The sequence below is a fragment of the Gorilla gorilla genome, chromosome 2, assembly GCF_029281585.2.
Source record: "Gorilla gorilla gorilla isolate KB3781 chromosome 2, NHGRI_mGorGor1-v2.1_pri, whole genome shotgun sequence".
NCBI classification, from domain to species: Eukaryota; Metazoa; Chordata; class Mammalia; order Primates; family Hominidae; genus Gorilla; species Gorilla gorilla.
This window is the reverse complement of record NC_086017.1, coordinates 147,920,153-147,935,550: the sequence shown is the minus strand read 5'-3', so window position 1 is coordinate 147,935,550 and position 15,398 is coordinate 147,920,153. Positions and strand designations below refer to the sequence as shown.

The window sequence follows — 15,398 nt, the reverse complement described above, 5'->3', positions numbered from 1 at the left end:
TGGGAAGGGATGGCATAGTTTCAGGCAGAGGGAGTGGCTTTGGAAAGAAGGGTTCTGGGTTAATTTGGTTAGAAGTTTTGGGATCACGAACAGGAGGTGGTCACAGATATTTTATAATGGAGGGAAGGTCAAACCGGAATTGGAGTCCCATAGTTTTGAGCCCAGGAAACTGGATGAATTTATCTATTAGTATGGACTGGGACTGGCATCTTTAACAACATGGAAAGCTTGAAACAGTCTTTGTGGAAAATAGGATAGGAGATCAGCCAGAGATTAGAAGAAAACCCAAGTCCAGTCACGAATTCATATCCAATCTGGTCAGTTATGACTTCCTCCAGCGAAAAGCCACACATCTTGCAAACCCTTGAGAGAGAAAACACAAATAGGGGTAACCTACTGGAGACAGGCCCTTAAGACTATAAAGTAGTTGAGCGATTCCATACTGAAATAGAGTTGGCTATAGCGATAGAGAAGTTAGTCATATATGGGGCTAATGATCCAGGAGAGTAAGGATTCGCTTTTGTGGTGAAAAGTTGTAAGCAGGTGAAAGGTAGGGATCCATGGCCACGGACGGGCAGGTGGAGATCAGGGAAGAGGCGACGTTCAACACAGTTTGTTAATGATTTCACCTTACTGATTATTTCTCTTTTGGCATCTAGAAGGCTAAGATTCTCATGTTTATTTCAGAGCTACTGAAAGTAGTCCTAGGTTGTGGAGGGAGAAATCCAATTTCACAGCTGAGTCTATTTTCTCAGTCTAGTTATATCGTCTTCTCACAAACTAGCCAATGCTGCCGCCTTATGCAAAGCCGACACCACGGAAAGATGTGCTTTACAGAGGCAGGATGACGCCAATCGGCCTGGGGCCGGCGGTGTTTCGTCTAGATTAATGGCGAGGGAAGTCCCCAATAGTCCCTTTGAAACCTTTTCACTCTTGCCTGGTGAAAGCGCTTGTCAACCGTAAATCGCGAATACAATGCTAAGCTCTGAAGCCCTTGCTAAATCCAAGTGGGAGCAGGGATCTGCGCGGCCTCACCCTCGGGTTTCCGCAGGGCGTCTCGAGAGCTCCGGATGCGGGCAGCAGGAGCCGGGCGGGAACAGAGGAAAGCGCCGGCCCTGAGACCTAGGGAGGAGCCTCGGTGAAGGAACCCGGGGCGGGATCCTGCCTAGGTCTCCAAGAAGCTCCAAAAATGGCGGGCGGCAACTCGGCGATCCGGACGCGCAGGCGCCACCGTGGCCGTCCTTCCGCCAGCCTCGGGCGGCCCAAGAACCGTCCACAGCGCCCTTATCCAGAAGCCTACGCCGCTCGCGATTGGCTGAACTGCGCGAGGCCTCCGTGTGGGGGCGGGGCCGCCACGCAGCGGCCACGTTTCCCGCCCCGCTGGTGCGCGTGCGCGCAATCCCCACTGGAAAGCGTTTGCGCGCGCCCCTGCCGCGGCCCCTAGCTCGCGCCTCAGCTCCCTCCCCTTTCCGGGCAGGCCCGTCCCGTCAGCAAGGCAGTGAGCACCGCGGCCAGCAGAGGGCGGTCCGGACCCAAGTCTGCAGCGGCGCCATTGGCGTGTGGAAAATGCCACCAGATGGCGGGTTAGGATTGCAGCTCCGTTGAAGGCGCGGCCCCCGCTCCCGAACCCCCGGCGACCACCCCGTAACAACCCCCCCACATCGGGAATAACACACCGGAGACTTTTGGGGGGAAACTAGGTCGATGGTCGGCGGCGCCCGGATGGGCAGCTGAGGTGAGTGCGGGCGGCGGCGACGGCGGCGGGGGGCGGGAAAGAGGGGGAATGCGGCGGCAGCGGCGCGGGGGCTGGAAGCGCCGATCCAAGATGGAGGCCGGGCGAGAGCGAGAGAGCGCGAGCGGCGAGCGGGCGGGCCGGGCGCGGGCCCCGTGCGGGGGAGGGAGGCCGCGCCGGCCCCGTGCGGGGTGCGGCGGTCGTGGGCCGTCCGAGTGCCCGGAGAGACGTCCGTGGGCGCGGCGGGCACCCCGGCGTCTTCGTCGCTTGCCACCCCTCCCGCGGGCACCGAAAATTTTGCCCCCGCCCGCCCGGGCACTACGGCGACAGGCGCGGAAGCCTTTGTGGCGCGCTCGGGCCCGCCGCCAAGCCCGCCCTCCGGCCCCCCCCCCCCCGCCCGGGCTCTCGGGAGTCGCCCGCGCCCAGCGGGGCCGGGCCGACGCGGGCTGGCGCGAATGCCTTCCGCCGCCCGCCGACCTGCGTTTCTGCGGTGTTTTAGCGGCGGCGGCGTCACATGACAACGAGTTCATTTCAGCGGAGGGGCCTAGGGGGTCGCTCGGCGGGGCGGCTGGCCCAGGCTTCTTGTTGGCGGGGTGGGGCAGGGGGGTGGCGGCTGGGGGAGATGGGGCGTCATGCTGGGCTTTCCAGCTGTCTGCCCTCTCAGCCCCCGACGGGGGCCTCCTTGTGAAACGTGTCCAGGCCTAAGCACTGCCCCGCTAGTTTGCCAGTCCCCTGAGAGACGAGGCCAATAAAAGTTGTTTTCCCTCCTTTCTCGAGGTGGGGGCGGGGTGGGAAACTAGAGTGCTTGGAGTTGGACCTGAGCCTCGTTTGCAGGGTCCGAACTGGGTGCTTCTTGTATGGTATGGGTACTAAGAAATTTTCAGGTTTTAGGATTGTCACGTCACCCCCATCTACCCACATTTGAAATGTTATCTATCGATTCTCTTCACATTGCAGGGAATCGTGCTCCGGGCGTATAAGTCATGGGATAGTTTTGGTTGGAGACTTACAGACAAAAAAAAAAACAAACGCAATTTGTGATAAAAAAAATTATTTGCTGTTAAAGTTGATGTTAAGATGGATAGAGTTTATTCTCGTGATTCTGACTAGAAAGACTTTTGCATCTTCGCAAAAATAGTGTTTACTCGAGAAAGTGTCTGAATTGGCACAAAGTTGTGTGATTTGTAACTTATGTGGAATTTGAATGACTCTACATTTTAGTTTTCCTCGTGTTTTAAGAAAATTGCACATTCCGATGGTGAAGCACTTAGGGAAATATACAGAACAGTGAAAATAAAAATAACTTGTTTATTGTATGGTAATATAACGTACCTTGTTCTAATATTCATAACGTATGAAGAATTCAGACTGAAAAATTTTAACCAAGTAGGGAAATATGGAATGGAAAGAAGCAGAAATGTTATTTCCTTGCTTTTGATGATTAAGAATACTTATAAGACAAATTGTTACCCAAATAAAGTTGTAGAAGATCTACAGGTGTTTTGCCACGCATTTTCCTTTACATATTTTAAAACGTACTTCGAGTAAACTAAATTAATTCAAGTGATCTACCAGTGGTCATTTTCACAAACGAAGTGCTTTTGAGTGGAAATTTTTCTGTATCCACTTCAGTTTCGATGTTCTGATAAAGCTAAGGAATATTTAAATAGATGCAAAATATGGAAGTTTGTTGTGTTACTAGGGTTGCCTCCTTTGAAGAGACTAATAAAATGACTGTAGATTTGATTGGCTCTTTTAAAGCCTTAAAGGCACTATGGTGTAGGGGAGAAGGAGTGGGTCCTGGACCGAAGTTACTTTGAACGTCCTCTGGGTTTGTGGTGTTCAGGGTGTTACCTTTGAGCCTTTCTTTCTCTCTAAAAATGGGGAGCCGGGCCCAGTGGTGCACTCCTGTAGTTCCAGCTACTCTGTAGTGAGGCAGGAGGAACCCTTAAACCCAGGAGTTTGAGGCCTACCTGGGCAACATACAAGACCCCATCTCTTTAAAAAAATAAAATAAAATGGGGATAGTATCTTATGGTGATTGTGTAACAAGATGTCTGTGAAAAACACACATTTAATTGCTGTAACTTAAAATTTACGGAATTTTGTACAGTTTTAATCTTTTTTTCCTTGATTCTGACTCTGTATGTTCATAATCTCAGTGCTGTGAGAAGAAATAATGTACTCTGGGAAAGATACGTTCTTGTTTCCCCTTTTATTTGTTGTTTTGTCCTGTATCTTTATATCTTTATTTAGGGGGGTATATTAGTTTCTTTTTTTTTTTTTTTTTGATGCATAAGAAATTTCACACTTAACAGATTAACAATTATTTCAGCTTCCATAGGTCAGAAGTTTGGGGAGGTATAGCTGAGCATCTCAGGCTAAAATCAGGGTGTCAGCTGTGGTTGCAGTGCATATCTGAGGCTTAGAGTTGTTTTTCTTTTTTTTTTTTTGAGATGGAGTCTCATTCTGTCACCAGGCTGGAGTGCAGTGGTGCGATCTTGGCTCACTGCACCCTCCGCCTCCCGGGTTCAAGCGATTCTCCTGCCTCAGCCTCGCAAGTAGCTGGGTCTACAGGTGCGTGCCACCATGCCCAGCTAATTTTTATATTTTTAGTAGAGACAGGGTTTCACCACGTTGGCCAGGATGGTCTCCATCTCTTCACCTCGTGATCTGCCCACCTCAGCCTCCCAAAATGCTGGGATTACAGGTGTGAGCCACTGTGCCCGGCCAGAGTTGTCTTTCAAGGTCACTACTTGTTGGCACAATTAATTTCCTTGTAATAGTATGACTGAAGTCCCCATCTTCTTGTTAGCTGTTGGCCAAGGACTGCTCTCAGATCCTTGCCATGTGGCCACATAGACAGTTCACAACATGGCTGTTAGCTTTTATCCATGCTAGCAGGAGTCAGTCTCCCTATTTCCTGTGTGTCTGACCTCTGACTCCCCCCTTTAAGGTCTTTTTTAAAAGCTCACCAGCTAAGCTCTGAGGCCCTTGTGGTAAACTTAACTGATTAAGGGCCTTAATTACATATGCAAACATATATTTTGTCATATAACATAATCACCGTAATGATATCCCGTTGTATCTACAGGTCTCTCCCACACTCAAGGGGAGGGCATGATACAAGGGTGTGGGTTAGTAGAGGCTCTTAAGAATTTTGCCTGCTGTAGGAAAAGAAGTATCTTCACATTTACCTCTTCAGATTCCGGACATACAAGGAGAGGACATAGGGAGAGCAGTAACCCCACTTGATCAGCTTACTCTTACTTATATTGCCTTTTCCTCACCTTTTTTCCTTTCCCCTGTTTCCTGGTACCTTAGTTTACATGCCTTCCTCTATGAAATAATTTTATTGCATTGAGAGGAAATTAAAAATAAAAACGAAAATTTAAAAAGTTATAAAGAAGGAAGGCAATGGGAGAAGGGAGTTTGTATAATTATTTTTTCTTTCATTTCTGCCAGTAAGAACACTTTTTAAAAAAATTTTTAAAAATTACTATTATTGGCCTGGTACAGTGGCTGACATCTGTAATCCCAGCACTTTGGGAGGCCAAGGTCGGTGGATCACCTGAGGTCAGGAGTTCGAGACCAGCTTGGCCGACATGGTGAAACCCTGTCTATACTAAAAATACAAAAATTAGCCAGGCGTGGTAGCACTTGCCTGTAATCCTACTACTCAGGAGGCTGAGGCAGGAGAATTGCTTGAACCTGGGAGGCGGAGCTTGCAGTGAGCTGGGATCATGCCACTGCACTCCAGCCTGGGTGGCAGAGTGAGACCCCGTCTCAGGAAAAAAAAAAAAAAATTATTATTTTTTGAGTGTGCCCCGACCAGAGTGCAATGGCATGATCTAGGCTCACTGCAACCTCCACCGCCTGGGTTCAGGCGATTCGCGTGCCTCAGCCTCCCGAGTAGCTGGGACTGTAGGCATGTGCCAGTACACCTAGCTAATTTTTTATATATTTGGTAGAGACAGTGTTTCACCTTGTTGGCCAGGCTGGTCTCTTGACCTGAAACTCTTGACCTGAAACCGTCTGTCCACCTTGGCCTCCCAAAGTCCTGGGATTACAGGCGTGAGCCACCGTGCCCGGCCAGTTATTTTTATTTTTTAAAAATTACATAATTCTTGGCCAGGCGTGGTGGCTCACGCCTGTAATCCCAGCACTTTGGGAGGCCAAGGTGGGTGGATCACGAGGTCAGGAGATCGAGACCATCCTGGCAACACGGTGAAACCCTGTCTCTACTAAAAATAGAAAAAATCAGCTGGGTGTGGTGGCGGGCACCTGTAGTCCTAGCTACCGGGGAGGCTGAGGCAGGAGAATGGTGTGAACCCAGGAGGCGGAGCTTGCAGTGAGCCGAGATTGTGCCACCTGCACTCCAGCCTGGGTGACAGAGTGAGACTCCGTCTCAAAAAAAAAAAAAAAAAACGTATTTCTTGCCATTCCTTGATGCCTTTTGTTTTACCTGTTTTTGATATGATATTGAATCTCAGAGAAGTTAAGGAATTTATTTTTTATTTTTTGAGACAGGGTCTCTCTCTGTCACTCAGGCTGGAGTGCAGTTGTGCAGTCACAGTTCACTCACTGCAGCCTCAACCTCCCCAGGCTCAGGTGGGGCCTGCAGTAGCTGGGACTACAGGTGCATGCCACTATGCCCGGCTAATTTTTGTATTTTGTATAGAGATGAGATTTTGCCATGTTGCCTAGGCTGGTCTCAAACTCCTGGCCTCAAGTAATCAGCCCGCCTTGGCTTCCCAAGGTGCTGGGATTACAGGCGTGAGCCAGTGTGCGTGGCCGAAGTTAAGGAATTTAAATGCCTTGGATCACACTCCTGTTAAGTGGCAGAGTCACACAATCATTGCGTCAGACAGTTGCTGTGGTGTGATTGGTCTAGCAGCTTTTGAGGAGAGAATTCTTTTTTTTTTTTTTTTTTTTGGGTCGAGTCTTGCTCTGTCGCCCAGGCTGGAGTGCAGTGGCGTGATCTTTGCTTACTGCAACCTCCGCCTCCCAGGTTCAAGTGATTCTCCTGCCCCAGCCTCCTGAGTAGCTGGGATTGCAGGCATGCACCACCATGCCCGGCTAAATTTTTTTTTTTTTTTTTTTTAGACAGTTTCACTCTTGTTGCCCAGGCTGGAGTGCAGTGGTGCAATCTCGGCTCACTGCAACCTCTGCCTCCTGGATCCAAGTTATTCTTCTGCCTCAGCCTCCTGAGTAGCTGGGATTACAGGCATGTGCCACCACACCCAACTAATTTTGTATTTTTAGTAGAGACAGTGTTTTTCCATGTTGGTCAGGCTGGTCTCGAACTCCTGACCTCAGGTGATCCGCCTGCCTCGGACTCCGAAAGTGCTGGGATTACAGGCTTAAGGCACTGTGCCTGGCTGCCTGGCTAATTTTTGTATTTTTAGTAGAGACGGGGTTTCAGCACCTGCCTAAGGCCAGGCTGGTCTCGAACTCCTGACCTCAGGCAATCCGCTTGCCTTGGCCTCCCAAAGTGAGCCACTGCGCCCAGCTGAGGAGAGAATTCTTATGAAGAGAATAGTTACTTGCAAGTCTCAGAGTAGGGGTATTATTGGTGGAACAAAGAAGGCAGCAGAAGTTTAGTCATGGCATACGGTTTAGCAGTCCAAGAAGCAAAATATTTTCATGAAGAGGCAATTAAGACAGGTTAGCCAAGGATAATCAAGCTTTAAAGCAAGCTTGTCCAACCCGTGGCCAAACACAATTTTATACACTTTCTTAAAACATTGTGAGTTTTTTTTTTTTTGCATTTTTTTTTTTTAGCTCATCAGTTATAATTAGTTTATTTTACGGGTGACCCAAGACAGTTCTTCCAGTGTGGCCCAGGGAAGCTAAAAGATTGGACACCCTTGCTTTAAAGGATATAACTGGGAATTAAAATTGCTAGGGAGATATATTTTAACACAGAAATGATATAATAGGGGCTTGGTAAATTTTTGTTGACTGAATAAAAATATAAATCTTTAGAATTTAGATGATTCTTGCTAGAGTGGTAGGGAAAAACTAGGAAGCAGAGAGCTAAAATGATATTCTTGCATAAGCCACAGAATGAGGTGATTCTTGAAGGAATTAGAATTGTGTCTGTAGGAAGTTTTCTGTTATTTTGGTGGTTAAGGGGACAGTCAGCTTCCTGCCTTTTAGTGCTGAAAGTGTCTTATAATTCAGTTGGTTTTATAGAATCTTTTCTTTATATAACGTACCCCTTATTGCTTCCCTCACATTTTTCTCCTCCTTTTCTAAATCAAGCTTGTCCAACCTGTGGCCCATGGGCTGCATGCAGCCCAGAATGGCTTTGAATGTGGCTCAACACAAATTTCATAAACTTTTTAAAAACATTATGAGGTTTGTTTTGTTTGTTTGTTTTTTACCTTATTAGCTATCATTAGTGTATTTTATGTATGGCCTACAGCAATTCTTCTTCCAGTGTGGCCCAGGGAAGCCAAAACATTGGATACCTGTGTTCTAAATCAAGGTTCCCCAACCGCTGGGCTGTGGACCCATACTGGTCTGTGGCCTGGTAGAAACTGGGCTGCACAGCAGGAGGTGAGAGGCAGGTGAGCTAGCTTTATCACCTGTGCTCCATCCACCTCCTGTCAGATCAGTGGGAGCATTAGATTGTCATATGAGTGCAAATTCTATTGTGAACTGCACATACAAGTGATGTACGTTGCGTGTTTTATCTAATGCATGATGATCTGAGGTGGAACAGTTTTATCCTGAAACCTTCCGATTCCCCACCCCATCCGTGGAAAAATTTTTTTCCATGAACCTGGTCCCTGGTACCAAAAACGTTGGGGATGGCTACTCCTTTTTGCCAGTCAGTAGTGAAGGATGTCATAAATCTTGCCTTCTTCCCTGCCCCCCCGTTTGTTTTTTATTTATTTTTAATTTTGTGAGTCCATAGTAGGTGTATGTATTTATGGGTTATGTGAGAATGTCTTACCTTCTTTATGAAATACATTCCTTTGTGCTGTGGGCCAAAATGATGTACCATTTAGTTGTCCAAGAATTTCAATGGAATTTTGCTGTAAACATAATAGCAATGGCTTTTAACTTGTTTTCTAGCTTGTGCTAGCAGTTACAAAGACATTTTACGTTGTAGCCTAGTACAAACACACACATCCACACACAATGAAAATAAAAGTTTCATGAAATAAAGTTAATCTTTATGCAGTGCACTCTGACATTTTCTGATCTTTTCTATTAGGAATGCTGGTTGTGGCTGGGCACAGTGGCCCACGCCTATAATCCTAGCACTTTGGGAGGCCGAGGCGGGTGGATCACTTGAGGTCAGGAGTTGGAGACCAGTGTGGCCAAGATGGCGAAACCCCGTCTCTACTAAAAATACAAAAATTAGCTGGGTGTGGTGGCATGTGCCTGTAGTCCCAGCTACTCGGGAGGCTGAGGCACGAGAGTTGCTTGAACTCTGGAGGCGGAGGTTGCAGTGAGCTGAGATGGCACCACTGCACTCCAGCCTAGGTGACAGAGTGAGACTCTGTCTCAAAAAAAAAAAAAAAAAAAAAAGGTTGCAGTTCACCTAAGAAATGTCATGACTCACAGCAGCTAACACTGGGAAAAGCATTGAATTGTAATCTCATTGGTAAAAAGGAAAGTGCAAAGTAGAGCCATGAGAAGAAACCATTTCACTTCCATCAGATTGACAAACATTAAAAGTCTGATAATATCAAGTATTGGTGAGAATGTAGAGAAATTACATTCTCACTTTTGTCAGCAGTGTAAATTGATACAATCATTTTCTGAAAGATGTTAGTAAGATAGTAAATTCAAGCTTCATGTATTTTAACCCCAGCAGTTATACTCCTGTCTTTATATTCCTGATGAATGAAATCCTTGTATTTTTATTTTGGAGATGGAGTTTCGCCCTTGTTGCCCAGGCTGGAGTGCAATAGTGCAATCTCGGCTTACCGCATCCTCTGCTTCCCCAGTTCAAGCAATTCTCCGGCCTCAGCCACCCGAGTAGCTGGGATTACAGGGATGCACCACCATGTCCGGCTAATTTTGTATTTTTAGTAGAGACGGGGTTTCTCTATGTTGGTCAGGCTGGTCTAGAACTCCTGACTTCAGGTGATCTGCCTGCCTCGGCCTCCCAAAGTGCTGGGATTACAGGCGTGAACCACGCGGCCAGCCAAAATCCCTGTATTTTTGTACCAGGATGTGTGAACAGAGTGTTCATAGTAGCCTTATTTGCAGTAGCCAAAATTCAGAAATAAACCGTATGTCTTTAGTGGTAGAATGGTTAAATTAATGATGGTTTTCAAAAGTTAAAATAATTTTGGTTACTGGGATAAGCCAACTTGGTCACACTGTATTAGGTATCCCTTTTGTATTTACTATTATTTTGATAGGATTTTTGGCCTATTTCTTCACTAGGCATATTGCTTTATAGTTTTATTGTAATGTCTTTGTCAGGTTTTGGTATTAGGGTTATGATGGCTTCATAAAAAAGGTTGGGATGTGTTCCCTGTATTTACTGAAATAGTTTGTGTAATAGTGTTATTCTTCCTTGAATTTTAGAATGTACCAGTGATACCATCTGGACTTGGAATTTTCTTTTTGGGATGGTTTTGATAACAAAATCAAATTTAGTTTCTATACTACATATAGGGCTATTCAAATTTTCTGTTTCATATTGTGTCAATTTTGGTCTGTTTCATCTTGTATCAGTTTAGGGAAATTTGTTCATTTTACTTAATTGATTGGCAGGAGTTTGTAAGATTTCCTTGCTATCCTTCTAATGTCTGTAGGATCTGTAGTGATATCTCTTCTTTAATTTCTGGTATTTTTTTTTTTTTTTTTTTTTTTTTTTTTTTGAGAGGGAGTTTCATTCTTGTTGCCCAGGCTGGAGTGCAGTGGTGCAATCTTAGCTCACTGTAACCTCCGCCTCCTGGGTTCAACCGATTCTCCTGCCTCAGCCTCCCGAGTAGCTGGGATTACAGGTGCCCTCCACTACGCCTGACTAATTTTTTGTATTTTTAGTAGAGACACGGTTTCACTATGTTGGCCATACTGGTTTTGAACTCCTGGCCTCAAGCTGTTCACCCTTCTCGGCCTCCCAAAGTGCTAGGATTACAGGCGTGAGCCACTGCGTCTGGCCAGTATGTTCTTTTTATCTTGACCAGTCTAGTGATTTATCGGTTATTTCTTCAAATAACCAACTGAGGTAATTGTCAGTATTTGTCTTTAGTATCTCATTGGTTTCTGCTTTTTAAAATTTTCTTCAGCTTTGCTTTCTTTCCAGCCTTTTAAAGTGAAATTTTAGGTTATAGATTTTAGGCACTTTTTGTTTTCTAATAAATGCATTTAAAGCTATATATTTTTCTCTAAGCACTGCTACATTACTCAGACTTTGATGTGTTTTATGTTTATAATTTACTTTGACATTGTTTTTAATTTGTGATATTTTCTTTTACCCATGGATTACTTAGAAGTGTGTGGTTTAATTTTCTTTTTTTTTTTTTTGAGACGGAGTCTTGCTCTGTCACCCAGACTGGAGTGCAGTGGCCCAATCTCTGCTCACTGAAACCTCCACCTTCCAGGTTCAGGTGATTCTCCTGTCTCAGTCTCCACAGTAGCTGGGATTACAGGCGCACACCACCACACCCAGCTAATTTTTGTATTTTTTTAGTAGAGACGGGGTTTTGCCATGTTAGCTAGGCTAGTCTTGAACTCCTGACTTCAAGGATCCTCCTGCCTCAGCCTCCCAAAGTGCTTGGATTATAGGCATGAGCCACCGTGCCCAGCCTTGTTGTTTAATTTTCAATATTTGGGATTATTCTAGATATCTTATTACTGATTTCTAACTTAGTTTCATTTTGAGTCATATCTTTATGATTTTAATCCTTTAAAATTTATTGAAACTTATTTTATGGGCCAGCATATGGTCCATCTTGGTTAATGTATCTTTTATACTTGAAAGTGTGTTTTGCAGTTGTTGGGTGTAGTATTCTGTAACTATCAATTAGGTTAAGGTGTTTTAATGGCACTTTTCAAATAATCTATGTATTTGTTGTTTTTTTTTTGTTGTTGTTTTGTCTCATTCTATCAGCTGCTAAGAAGAAAGTTAAAATATCCAACTATGACTGTGGAATTATCTGTTTCTCCCTTAATTCTGTCAAGTTTTTCTCACTCATTTTGAAGCTCTGTTGTAAGACATGTACAACTTATGATTATTATGTTGTTTTGACAAATTGACCTTTTTATTGTGATGAAATGTCTCTCTGTTTCTGGTAATAATCTTTTTCTTGAAGTCTGCTTTATTTGATGTTAATATGGCCACTCCAGCGATCTTGAGCTTACTGTTTCCATAATATATCTTTTTCTACCTATTTACCCAAAACTCTTCATTATATTTAAATTGCTTTTGATGGTAGTATATAGTCGAGTATTGCTTTTTAAAAAATTCCTGGCCAGGCACAGTGACTCACGCCTGTCATCCCAGCACTTTGGGAGGCCGAGGCAGGCGGATCATCTGAGGTCAGGAGTTCAAGACCAGCGTGACCAACGTTGAGAAACCCCATCTCTACTAAAAACACAAAATTAGCCGGGCATGGTGGCGGGCACCTGTAATCCCAGCTACTTAAAAGGCTGAGGCAGGAGAATCGCTTGAACCCGGGAGGTGGAGGTTGTGGTGAGCTGAGATCGCGGCATCGTACTCCAGCCTGGGCAACAAGAGCAAAACTCCATGTCCAAAAAAAAAAATTCCTTCCAACAACATGGAAGTGGAATCTTTCAGTTATAATAATCATTGATCATATGCTAATGTCTGTCAAGAACTATGAAGAGTTTGAAGTTTTACCCTATTTATAGGCTGACAAGTTAACTTGGCATAGTTTAATGGCTTATGGTAGAAGTCATTGAAATGACTTGGTCATAGATGAAGAACGATGCACTGTGTCAGTAGCCAGACAGTCAGCATTTGCATCAGATTTCTGAGCTCCAGTTTGCATAGGTCATTGGGAAGAGGTCCAGGTGATACCTGCACAAGTAGTGAAATCCCAAGCTTAGAGAAACTCAGATCTTTTATAATGGGTCATAAATACGCTTTTTGCTCTGGGACATGTCTTTCTTCCAGGACCCTTCACTGTATAACTATCCTGAAAAGATTGGAACAAAGGCTTCCAGTGCTTCTCTTCTCAAGACAGGTAGAAAATCAAGAGACTCCATGGAGAGTTGTCTTCCAAAACTGTCTAGTGAATTTTCTCAGTTTCCCTTTTGTTATTTGCTTCTTAAGTTTTTCTTTTGTTTCTTACATGGCTACAACCTAGCTTTCCAGCTTTATCTCTTCATTGTACTTCTCTATGGTTATATGTTATCACCAAATTAGATTACATACTTGTATCCTGTCTTTCCCCACGTCTTTGTTTTGGTGAATATGTGTGTGTGTAAGAAAACGCTTGGCTAGGCATAGTGGCTTCCACCTGTAATCCTAGCCCTTTTGGAGGCTGGGGTGGGCGATCACTTGAGTTCAGGAGTTTCAGACAAGCCTGGGCAACATAGTGAAACCCTGTGTCTACAAAAAATACAAAAAATTAGTTACATGTGGTAGTGCACACCTGTAGTCCCAGCTACTTGGGGGGCTGAGGCAGAGGATAGTTTGAGCCCAGGAGGTCGAGGTTGCAGTGAGCTGAGATTGCGCCACTACACTCCAGCCTGGGTGACAAAGTGAGACTCTGTCTCAAAAAAAGAACAAAAGCAAAAAAGAACATTGAGCATTTACTATATGCCAGTAAACATTTTACAATAACCCTGTGGGGTAGTTATTGTTATGTCGGTATTATCCCCCTTTTACTGGTGAGGAACTGAGGCTTGGATTAAATTTCTCAAGTTTGTAATTAGGGAGGGACGTATTATGGAGAAGCTTTTGTAGTAATCTATTTCTTGACCTTAGTAATAATTACATGGAGTGTTTGCGTTAAAATTCTCTCTTTTTTTTGAGATGGAATCTCGCTCTGTCGCCCAGGCTGGAGTGCAGTGGTGCGACCTTGGCTCACTGAAACCTCCGCCTCAAGCGATTCTTGTGCCTCAGCCTCCCGAGTAGCTGAGATTACAGGTGCCTGCCACCGTGCTTTAAAATTCTTTAAACTGTTATTTAGAATTTTACATAATGTACTGTATAATTGATATAGTTCACAAAGAAAAGAAAAAGCAAGCACAGAGTAAGATGTGGAATCTGTGTGAAATCTTTACAGATAACTTCAGCCAATCTTTATCCTCTGTGTCTATCCCCTGTTGCATTTATTGTTGGCACCATAACGTTTAGTAAGTGGCAGTGTTTATAAGGCACAATATCTTGTGTAATATATATGTGTGTATGCGTGTGTGTGTATATATGTATATAATTATTATTTTTTTTGAGATGAAGTCTTGCTCTTGTTGCCCAGGATGGAGTGTAGTGGCGCGATCTCGGCTCACTGCAACCTCTGCCTCCTAGGTTCAAGTGATTCTCCTGCCTCAGCCTCTTGAGTAGCTGGGACTACAGGTGCCTGCCACCACATCTGGCTAAGTTTTTTTTGTATTTTTAGTAGAGATGGGGTTTCACTATGTTGGCCAGGCTGGTCTCGAACTCCTGACCTCAGGCGATCCTCCGCCTTGACCTCCCAAAAGTGCTGGGATTACAGGTGTCAGCCACCACGCCTGGCCTTTCTTTTTTTTTTCTTTTTTTCTTTTTGACGGAGTCTGTTGCCCCAGGCTGGAGTGCTGTGACGTGATCACGGCTCACTGCAGCCTCAACCTCTCACCTCATCTTCCCAACTAGCTGGGAGTACCTGGGACCACAGGTGTGTGCCACCAGGCCCAGCTAATTAAAATACGTTTTTTTGTAGAGACAGGGTCTCACCATGTTGCCAAGGTTGGTCTTGAACTCCTGGGCTCAACAGTCCCCCAGCCTTGGCTTCCCAAAATGCTGGGATTATAGTTGTGAGCCACCGAGCCTCACCCAATGTGTAATGTTTTAAATTAATTGTCCCAAGGCCAAACAGCTAGTAAATGATAGAGGCAGAATTTGAAGTTAGGCTGTTTCAGAACCCAGTCTCTAAATTTCTTAAAAGGCCATTATTCTCTCAGCCTCATTTCTGCATGTTGAAATACTTTGCATTTTGAAGTTTATTTTAGGGAGATTTGATTTTCTTCCCTATTCTATTATGTAATAATTATCTTGGGTAGGACATTACTTTCTGGAGTCCTCGATTTTCTCATTTTTAAGATGGGAATACAGTTTAGAGTCTTTTTTATTTTTAGAAAAATCGATTTATTTTTAAATGGACAAATAATTATGTTTATGGTGAATAACATTTTGGTATATGTGTACATTATGGAATGGCTAAATCATGCTAATTAATTAATATATACTTTTCTTCACATATTTATTTGGTGTGGTGAAAACACTTAAAATCTGTTCTCTTAGCATTTTCAAGTATCCAGTATACATTGCTATTAACTATAGCTATCATGCTGTGCAATAGATCTCTTGAACTTATTCCTCCCGTCTAATGAAAATTTGTATCCTTTTTTTGGGGGAGAGGAGGAAAGCAGAGTCTTGTTCTGTTGCCTAGGCTGGATGGCAGTGGTACGATCGATCTCGGCTCACTGCAACTTCTGCCTCCTAGGTTCAAGTGATTCTCATCTC

General features: G+C 44.5%; 1 protein-coding gene across 2 annotated transcripts in view; it reads left to right on the top strand.

Moving 5' to 3' along the window:
• Positions 1–164: 164 nt before the first annotated feature.
• STAG1 (STAG1 cohesin complex component) overlaps positions 165–15,398 on the top strand; it is a 413,034-nt gene continuing 397,800 nt past the window's right edge. For both annotated transcript variants that reach the window (XM_055382952.2, XM_055382953.2), the window contains exon 1: positions 165–1,735. The gene's annotated coding sequence lies outside the window, so the exon portion shown is untranslated. The remainder of the gene's footprint in view (positions 1,736–15,398) is intronic.